Source organism: Aegilops tauschii, chromosome 3, assembly GCF_002575655.3.
Source record: "Aegilops tauschii subsp. strangulata cultivar AL8/78 chromosome 3, Aet v6.0, whole genome shotgun sequence".
Classification (NCBI taxonomy): Eukaryota; Viridiplantae; Streptophyta; class Magnoliopsida; order Poales; family Poaceae; genus Aegilops; species Aegilops tauschii.
Genome location: NC_053037.3, coordinates 267,780,870 through 267,790,695, shown reverse-complemented (window position 1 = coordinate 267,790,695; position 9,826 = coordinate 267,780,870).

Sequence of the window (9,826 nt, the reverse complement as noted above, 5' to 3'; positions counted from 1 at the left end):
CGGAGCGCCTTACATTCCATATGATCGCCTGCTTTATCAAAAGACTCCAAGATACGCTCCGATGTTCTACCGAGAACTTGTGCTCATCGCTTTTGCAATTCCCCTTCCACCGTCAACCCTTATGGATAACTACATGCACCTGCCATTCTTACATTCATCTCAAGTTGGTCTTGTTGTTACAAGATACCCTGTAATACTCGTCGTTGTTCCAAGAATCCCTTGTGCCACTGCCTTGCGGTTCCTTGCCGCAAAAATATCCCTATGATTTGTTTCTTCACACTTATGGAGGAACCGTTCATTACTAGTTGTTCATAGGATTCACTAGGTACATTGAAATACTACCCGATCTTCCGGTAATCCTCTGCCAACTATTGCTCTGCAAATACTTGTCTTCTAGCAGTCTGGACAATTCCATTTGTATAGCAATAACCATTAAAATCCTTGTGATTGACATTCTGATCCTGTTGATTCAACATGTGTGTGAATGCACGCAATCATCAGTTATTCCATGAAAATTATCTTTCCGGCTCAGACGTCATTTTAAACGTGAGCTGGTTCTCAACCAATCCAATTGCCGTCGATTGTACCCCTAAGGCTATTCAACTTATCCATCCCTAATCAGAACATTGCTTCTGATCCCTTGATTTGAAAATCATAATTCCTTTGCATTTGAGCTCTGGATTAGTCAGCTGTTTCTATAATCCAATGCCTTTGCATTGTTACTTCCTCTGGTTGTGAGCCGATGCTCACATCAGCTCCGTTATGGACCCGCAGATCCTTTAATGGATTTTATCCGACAGCGTCCTTCATATTCAATAACCTTTAGAGCCTTCCCTCGGATACATAATGCCTTTGGTAAATTGTATCCTCTTCTTTCTCAACCTTGCTCTGCTTTCGAGTTGGTGATATTTACTCTTGAAGCTTGTGGTATATGTTTCTAAGATGCCCCGATGGGTTGAACCTATACCTTCTCTAAAACCGTGTGAACCCGAAAGTTTTCACGAGTCATACTCTTCTGGTGCTTCGTCAGATAAAATTTCAACACTGCAACTTCTTCAAAGACGAGAAGTGAATGAAAGGTTATGCATTAAAGAAGTGGGAGTCGACCTTGAACTTTGTGTTCATGCCCATGGACCCGATGTGGAACTTATCATGGAAGCTTCTTGTAGTAATAACTATTTCCTTGATATAATATCCTTTGGTATCGGTGAATTGATCCTTTGCAATCGTGGTTTCGACCATATGTTCTTCTTAGATCCCATTTCTCGGGCAAGTTTAAGCACTTGTCTTCTGTGGATCAATACACCAGTCCAACCTTTACTTTGATCTTTCGTCGAGTATTACCCCCTGGTATCTCGAGATTATCTTGGAACTGCATAACTTCTTATGAGTTCTTCATCAAGTACTACATTCTCACTGATTACAATTTTTCATGGGCTCTGAGTTATTAAACACTCAAAGACACTGATAACTGAACCGAGTCCGCACTATGGTTCAACAACTTTTAGTAATCTTATTTAAGTATGATTTTGTACCCGATCACGCCATTCCTAGCCTGATCGGCTATATCATTACCATGTTAAATTTTAACTGTGCTACCTGGTCCTTATTCCCGGGGCATAACTTTCAGCGATGAGCTAAGCTTACGTCGATCTTCCTTGTCTTATCGTTTCACCTTGAACAGCAAGCTTGATTCCGAGTTCATGTCGTATCCATAGACCCAATAATCTTTCACTGCATTAGTCCTTTTGCTTGATGTAGTCGTTGTTCGGTTGCTTCTTCGTGGAGCCTCTCGACAAAATTTTTCATGATCATTATCAATATCACGACTCCTTCCTGGATATCAATTGAATTCATGATGAGAAATGCCATCCTTGCCCTCGATGATTTGTTTTATAATCGATCATTTTATTGCCTTCCATTCAACACAAAATTGTTCGTGTTTTGTGTTATACCTTGAGTTCCTTGCTATCCAGGATTTGTTCTTCTTTACCTTTTAGTATTATCATCTTTTATGAAAAGCATGTCGTGAGAGTTTCACCACCTCTTAAGAATTCTTGATATAAGTGATACTTCTTTCCATCTCCGTTCATTCCTTGGTCCCCGTGTTGTTTCTAGCCAAAAAACGACAAGTGAACTATGATGTGCGAAATTAAAACTTCTAGCCACCCTATTGCTTTGAAGTTAATGGTCGATAGTTCATTCTTAGACTATTAATTATTGAATCACCATTCTGACATTGGTCATGCAACCCACCCCATATTTCGGGCGCACCTTTCAACCAATGTTTAACTGTGTATGTTTTCCTCGAGCATACCTCATTACACCATTTGATCTGACAAATGTTATCTCCCTGTTCACATAAGTGTGGAAATCCATCTTTTGAAAATCTCAATGAATTGTCGCTGAGTTCATCAGCCACCTCCTCGTCCTCTCCTTGGTTAAATGATGAACTCATGATTCGGAACTTGCTTCCATAGTTCATTTCCCGAGAATCTTGCAACTCCATCTCATCAAATTGTGTTGTACCTTTTCTTCTCAGACATCCTGAGTCTGAGGTATCCTGACACCAATCAGATCTGAATCTCGGTCAGATATGATGGTTGGAACATATTTCCAAGAGTTATAACATTGGTCTTTATGTGACCCGGTAAGGTGATGTCGTGCCTAGCACACCTGGCCGAAGGACCTAGTGTTATAGTTTCCTTTTTAACAAGGTTAACCATTTTCCCATGGGGAAATTGAATGCCTTGTTTAATAAGTTATCCTGATGGATCCTTTGTGTATCTGAAGTCTGACCTTTGCTTGAAGACCATGTCAATGCTATCTCGAGGCATGTCTGTGGTACTCAGATTTTCAACAAGAACATTTGAAGCCCAATGCTAAACGTTTCTTGCTCAATTATCCAAACACCGTTGCCTAGGTAATGTCATGAAATTTCTCTCCCCTTACCTAAAGGGTTTTCTACATTATATCCTGTCATGGATATCATGCTCCGCTTGTCCTTGGGAAGGATATCCCCTGAAATATGTGTTTAAACACATTTTCCTTTCCATTGTTTTGTTTAATCTTTCTTGTGATCTATATGATCTAAGTAGTAATAATTTACTGCTTATGTAAACACCTCGATATACAACTCTGTCAGTAAGACCCTGTTGCTTTTGTTGATGGCATTCTGGTAACCACCGATGGATGAGAACTTTGCCTAATGGTCCGCCTCGTTTCAACGAGCAGGAAAATGGTTCTCTTCGTCCCTCGCCCTTGGTACCAACGTTGTTGCCAACATAACTGACAGGCTACCCTCTGACATGTCTTGCTATCATGACCGTGTAAGATGCCAACGGCCTTCCTACTTTTAACCCACATGTGGCCCTATAGTCCACAGTTCCACAAGATCGAAACCTGACTCTCCTGTACACCCCTGTTGCCAAAGTTATTCCTCGCACTTGACTTCGTATGTAATTCACGGGGTCACTTTCTTAGTGATCTATTCTGGTATCAGACGCAATACTCAATCTCGTTGCTTTGGACCCCTTTTGCATGTTGTTTCAGACATCGAACGATTGCCTATCCGTTTGAAACTTCTCATGGTACCTTCTTACTTTGCTCTCGATAACTTCTTAAGTTTCAATTCGAGAGATACTTATGCTTCTTCCCCTGTGTTAACCGTCTGATGCCCAATTTTGTTAGAATCCGTCCTTATAGAGTTTTCCCCCTCTTATCCTTTCGTAAGTCTGGTGAAGATCCTGAAGGAAGGACGACAATTTCATCATGAAGCATTGATACATAGGAGTGAAGACATCAATGCTATGGATCGACCTCTTCGAGAAGAGCAACCTAGACCGAGAAGACTCGTTAGAATTTCGTAACCAAATCCCTTCTCCATTACTTCCCCCCTTAAATCTCGGGACGAGATTTCTTGTAGTGGAGGAGAATTGTGACGCCCGGATAATTAGGCTACAGTAATCCCACGTTAACGATGCCACGTCACCTCCGTTACTGTTGCTAATCTCTCGTTAGTTCAAAACGAGTTCAAAAATCAAATTCAAAATATGGCAGACAACAAAAGTTTTCAAACGTTAAAACAAAAATGTTCGGGTTGTGCCAAATATTACATAGGTAATTATAGTGAAGGACACACATGTTTACAAAATGCTAAGATGCTCTAAAATAAATAAAACAGAAATGGCGAAAAGAATAAAAACAGAAAAACAAAACTAACAAAAATAAAAAAAAGGAAAGCAACTCCCCCCGGGCCAACCGGCCCAGCTGGCCACCAGGCCAGCCCAACCGGCCCACCCCGCCCCTATATGGCTCCCAGCCAAAACCTAACCCACCGACACCCCCCACTCTCCCCACACTCGCTCTCCCTCACCCCCGATCCAGATCGGATCTGGGCACCGAACGCCGCCGCCCGAAGGTCTCCCTATCGCCGGAGCCCCGCGCCGCCACGCCTCCCTCACCGGACTGCCTCCCCGTCGTCGCTCGTCGTCTCCGTCCTCCTCCCCGCGCCCCACTGCAACTTCCCTACGCGCCTCCGTGAGAACCCCCCTCATCTTCCCTTTCCCTCTGGCCGCGCTACTCCGCCACTAGCCCCGCTGCCGCGTCGCGCCCGTGGCCGCGCCCTACTACTCCTTCGCGCGCGCGCATCGCCCGCACCCGCTCCCCGCGCCGTGGCCGTCCCCTGCTCCTGGACGCGCCTGCCCGCACCAGCGCGCGCGCTGCCCGCGTCCCGTTCGCCCGTGCTCGACCCACCGCGCGCCTGCGCGCTCCTGTGCGCCCCCGTGCGCGCGACCTGCGCCATCCACCCGCAGCCACGGCACCTGTTGCCGCCCGCTCTGCCCTGTCGCCTCCCACCGCCCCCACCTGGCCTCGCCGTTTCGCTTAGCCGCGCCTCGCTGCTCGCTCACCGTCGCCAGCGCCTCTGACCGCGCCCACCGTTCCCCGCACGTACCCACAACCCTCCTTGCACGCCTCCGCGCTCGCAATGGCCGCCACTCCTCGCGCGCGCCGCCTGCCGCCGCTCGCTGGCCTGCCCGCCCGCCGACGCCCGTTGCTGCGCCGCCTTGCTTCGGCCCGCCGCCGTGGCCGGCGCTCCTCCCCTAGTGGCCTCGGGTGTGTGGGCACCCCTGCGCCCGATGCCTAACCCATTTGCCCGCTAAGGACCCCCTTGCCTATGACACAGGGGGCCCACCCACAGAACGAGCTTATAAAAAAAGGATTAAAATAATAATAATAATAATAAATAAAAATAAATTTAATTAATTAACTAAATTAATTAAGCTAATTAATCATAATTAGATTAACCTAATCACTAATTAACCTAATTAAGTGTTAGTTAATTAATCAGTCAATGACAGGCGGGACCCACACGTCAGATTGACCCAGTCAACGCCATGTTGACTGCTGACATCATGATGACGTCAGCCTACACTATTCTGGATAATGTTGATTTAAAATAATTATGTAAATTCCAAAAATGATTAAATCTTTTAAAATTAATATAAAATAAACCGTAGCTCGGATGAAAATACTTTGTACATGAAAGTTGCTCAAAACGACGAGACGAATCCGAATACATAGCCCATTCGTCCACCACACATCCCTAGCATAGCGAACACGCAACTTTTCCCCTCTAGTTCATTTGTCCGAAAACGCAAAACACCGGGGATACTTTCCCGGATGTTCCCCCCTTCGCCAGTATCACTACCGCGTTAGGGCACACCTAACACTGCTCGATGTCATCATGCGTCGTCATGCATTTGTTTGCATTATATTTATTGTTTATTCCCCCTCTTCTCTCGCTAGACACCGAGACCGACGCCGCTGCTACCCAGTACGACTATGGTGTTGACGACTCCTCCTTCTTGCCAGAGCAACCAGGCAAGCCCCCCCTTGATCACCAGATATCGCCTATTCTTCTCTATACTGCTTGCATTAGAATAATGTAGCATGTTACTGCTTTCCGTTAATCCTATTCTGCTGCATAGCCTGTCTTTGCCACTACTGTTGTTACCTTTACCTGCAATCCTACATGCTTAGTATAGGATGCTAGTATTCCATCTATGGCCCTACATTCTTGTCCGTCTACTAAAGTCGGGTCGGCTCGTGGAGCACCCGCGAGTGATTCACGGATTGGGGGCTGAAAGGACCTTTGTCCCGACAGCCCTCTGGGTGGATCTTTGTGGCGGAGCGACAGGGCAGGTTGAGACCGCCTAGGTGAGAGGTGGGCCTGGCCCTGGTCGGTGTTCGCGGTTACTTCATAATAACACGCTTAACAAGATCTTGGTATTTGATCTGAGTCTGACCACTGGCCTATACGCACTGACCAACTACGCGGGAACAGGTATGGGCACTCGGCGTCGTGGTATCAGCCGAAGCCTTCGTGACGTCATCAACTGAGCGGCGTGCGCCGGATTGGTCTGGAATGCCTGCTTGGCTAGGTCTGCTTCCGGCCGCCCACGCAACGTGCAGGTGTGCAATGGGCGATGGGCCCAGACCCCTGCGCCATAGGATTTAGACCGGCGTGCTGACCTCTCTGTTGTGCCTAGGTGGGGCTGCGACGTGTTGATCTTCCGAGGCCGGGCATGACCCAGGAAAGTGTGTCCGGCCAAGTGGGATCGAGCGTGTTGGGTTATGTGGTGCACCCCTGCAGGGAAGTTTATCTATTCGAATAGCCGTTTCCCTCGGTAAAAGGACGACCCGGAGTTGTACCTTGACCTTATGACAACTAGAACTGGATACTTAATAAAAAACAGCCTTCCAAGTGCCAGATACAACCTGGTGATCGCTCTCTCACAGGTCGACGAGGAGAGGATCGTCGGGTAGGATTATGCTATGCGATGCTACTTGGTGAACTTACCATCTACTCTCTTCTACATGCTGTAAGATGGAGGCTGCCAGAAGCGTAGTCTTCGACAGGACTAGCTATCCCCCTCTTATTCTGGCATTCTGCAGTTCAGTCCACTGATATTGCCTCTTTACACATATACCCATGCATATGTAGTGTAGATCTTTGCTTGCGAGTACTTTGGATGAGTACTCACGGTTGCTTTTCTCCCTCTTTCCCCCTTCCCCTTCTACCTGGTTGTCGCAACCAGATGCTGGAGCCCAGGAGCCAGACGCCACCATCGACGATGACTCCTACTACACTGGAGGTGCCTACTACTACGTGCAGGCCGCTGACGACGGTCAGGAGTAGTTTAGGAGGATCCCAGGCAGGAGGCATGCGCCTCTTTCAATCTGTATCCCACTTTGTGCTAGCCATCTTATGGCAACTTGTTTAACTTATGTCTGTACTCAGATATTGTTGCTTCCGCTGACTCGTCTATGATCGAGCACTTGTATTCGAGCCCTCGAGGCCCCTGGCTTGTACTATGATGCTTGTATGACTTATTTTATTTTTAGAGTTGTGTTGTGATATCTTCCCGTGAGTCCCTGATCTTGATCGTACACGTTTGCGTGTATGATTAGTGTACGATTGAATCGGGGGCGTCACATGTAGTGCCTTTGTTAATATTATCCTTATTATGAAGATCTACGACTGCGTGTCTTGCTTCGGCTCAGTCCCCCCTTTTCCTACCCCGCAGTGACTTGGTCCTCTACACCGACAGGTCCCGGTCCCTAGGCAGGCTGCAGCCGTCGCTGGGATGCCAGGTCGCGATGCAGTGGTCAAGGCCAGGAGGTGAGCGGCCCGAGGTCCAGTAAAAGCTCCTAAGGCGCGATGCTCAAGAGGTCCCCTTTAGCGTGCAAGCAGCAACCTGAGGGCAGGAAAGGAAGGCGGCGTCGCCGTAGCAAGGCTGCAAGTGATGGGAACCCTATGCCGCATCGCTTAGCCGAAGCGAGTGCGAAACTTATCGTAGCGGTCCAGAGCCGATTCCTTGTGCAGCGCCTGGTTCATGCGTCAACGGCCATAGTGTAGCTGGGTTAGGCCCGTGCGAACTTCCCCCTCTTTTTCACGCTCTTCAATGTGCTCTACGTCCTCGGGTTCTGGCCTCGAGCGAGCTCAACCGCCGCTGGTATGCCAAGTCGCGATGCTGTGGTCAAGGCCAGGGGGTGAGGGCTGGAGAACCAGTAAGTGCTCCTGAGTCGCGATGCTCAGGAGTCCCCCTTTAACGTGCAAGCGAATTGCATGGAAGAAGAGGGAGCCCGCGGTACCGCCCGCTGTCATCCTCGGGAGGTTCCTGCAGGTTGGTTGGAGAGGGAATATAGCCCGTGATCGCGTTGGTTACCTAGCTGTCGATTGTTCCACAAGAAGGCGAGGGCACTGAGGATCCGATGAGGTGAGGTGCGCGGAGCGGGCCGCGAGCCAGAGCTCGATCTCTCAGATTTATCAGTGTTGCAGGGACGGACCCGAGCACAAGCGCCGTGCTGGTATGTGCAGCTCTCGCCGCAGGGTAAGCAGGAGATCGGTTAGCAACGCAGGATGCCGCGAGATGTAGTCAAACAAGTGTTAGTCACAGGGAAACCATGCAGGGAGATTAGCTAGTTTGGGATAGATGTAAGAACGATAGATGCCACTGGGATGGACCCGAGCGGCCTGGGGATGATGCAGCCCGAGGGGCGCCCCCAACAGAGTAAGCTAAAGATGCAAAAAGATACATGTCGCAGGGGCAGGCCCGTGCGACCTGGGAATGATGCAGCCCGAGGGGCGCTCCCAGCTGAGTAAACCGGAAAATGTCACATGGTTTTGTTGTTGAAGGGGCGTCGAGGTAGCTGCAGGTGCGCGCTGGAGAGGTCGCTCCTCACGATCCACCAGGGCCCTGAGCCTCAGGAGGCTCCGGGGGCTCGGTTGGTTCCTTGAGGACCGTCGCCATCTCCGCCAGGACTGCGTGATGCCTGGCCTCCTGGGTCGCTAGGATGCTCCGTAGATGACGCTGGTAGGTGACAGCCACGTTCAGGAGGCCAAACGGCATGCGAACATAGCTGTGAGGTGGACCCTCGCACCGGCCAACACTCGAAGGCCAGAAGCGCTCCCGAGATGTGGCCCTGTTGATCCCTGGAATGTCGACGCAGATGCGCAGCCCGCCGTCCTCGCCAGGATGGGGAGCTGCGCCGGGTGGTGGGTGGCGATCGCCGCGTATGGTCCTTGCTTCCTAAAACTCCTGGGTCACCTGGGTGATGAACTCCTGAGCACTAGGCGCTCCTCGCCTTATGCCCTCTCGAGGGAAACATGCAGCGAAGCACGGCTCCATGTGGTGCCCGAGCGCCTCCCTCGTGATGTTAGCTAGGTCTGAGGCCCTCTGGAAGAGAGCCCCCGAGCCCTACCCGAGGAGGGCGTCGGGCACGCCTTCCTATGCGAGAGAAGGAGGCGCCCCAGCTGCGGGCACTGATCCTGAGGTGGTGCCGCTGGAGACGCCGCTCTCCTGAGGCCCTGTGCGGAGTAGCTGCTTCTTCTTCTTGGGGATGGCCTCAGGAGGGTATAGTGTGCCTTCGTTGTCGGGGTCCTCGATTGCTGCGGCTTGGAAAGCGCTCTCAAGGGAGCACACCGCATCTCTTTCTTCACACGGGACCATGATGATGCCGCCACTCCCCGGCATCCTGAGGACGTTGCAGCCCTGGTGGGTCACCGCCATAAACTTGGCCAACGCTGGATACCCAAGGATGGCGTTGTACGGCAGACAGATGTGGGCGACGTCGAAGTCAATGAGCTCGGTGCGGTAGTTGTCGCGCTGGCCGAAGGTGATAGGGAGGCGGACCTTCCCTATCAGGGTGGTGGAGCCTTCGGTCACTCCGGAGAAAGGCTTGGTAGGCTGCAGCTGATCGTATGGCACTTGGAGGCTGTCAAATGTCTCGACGGACAGGACATTGAGCCCTGCGCCGCCGT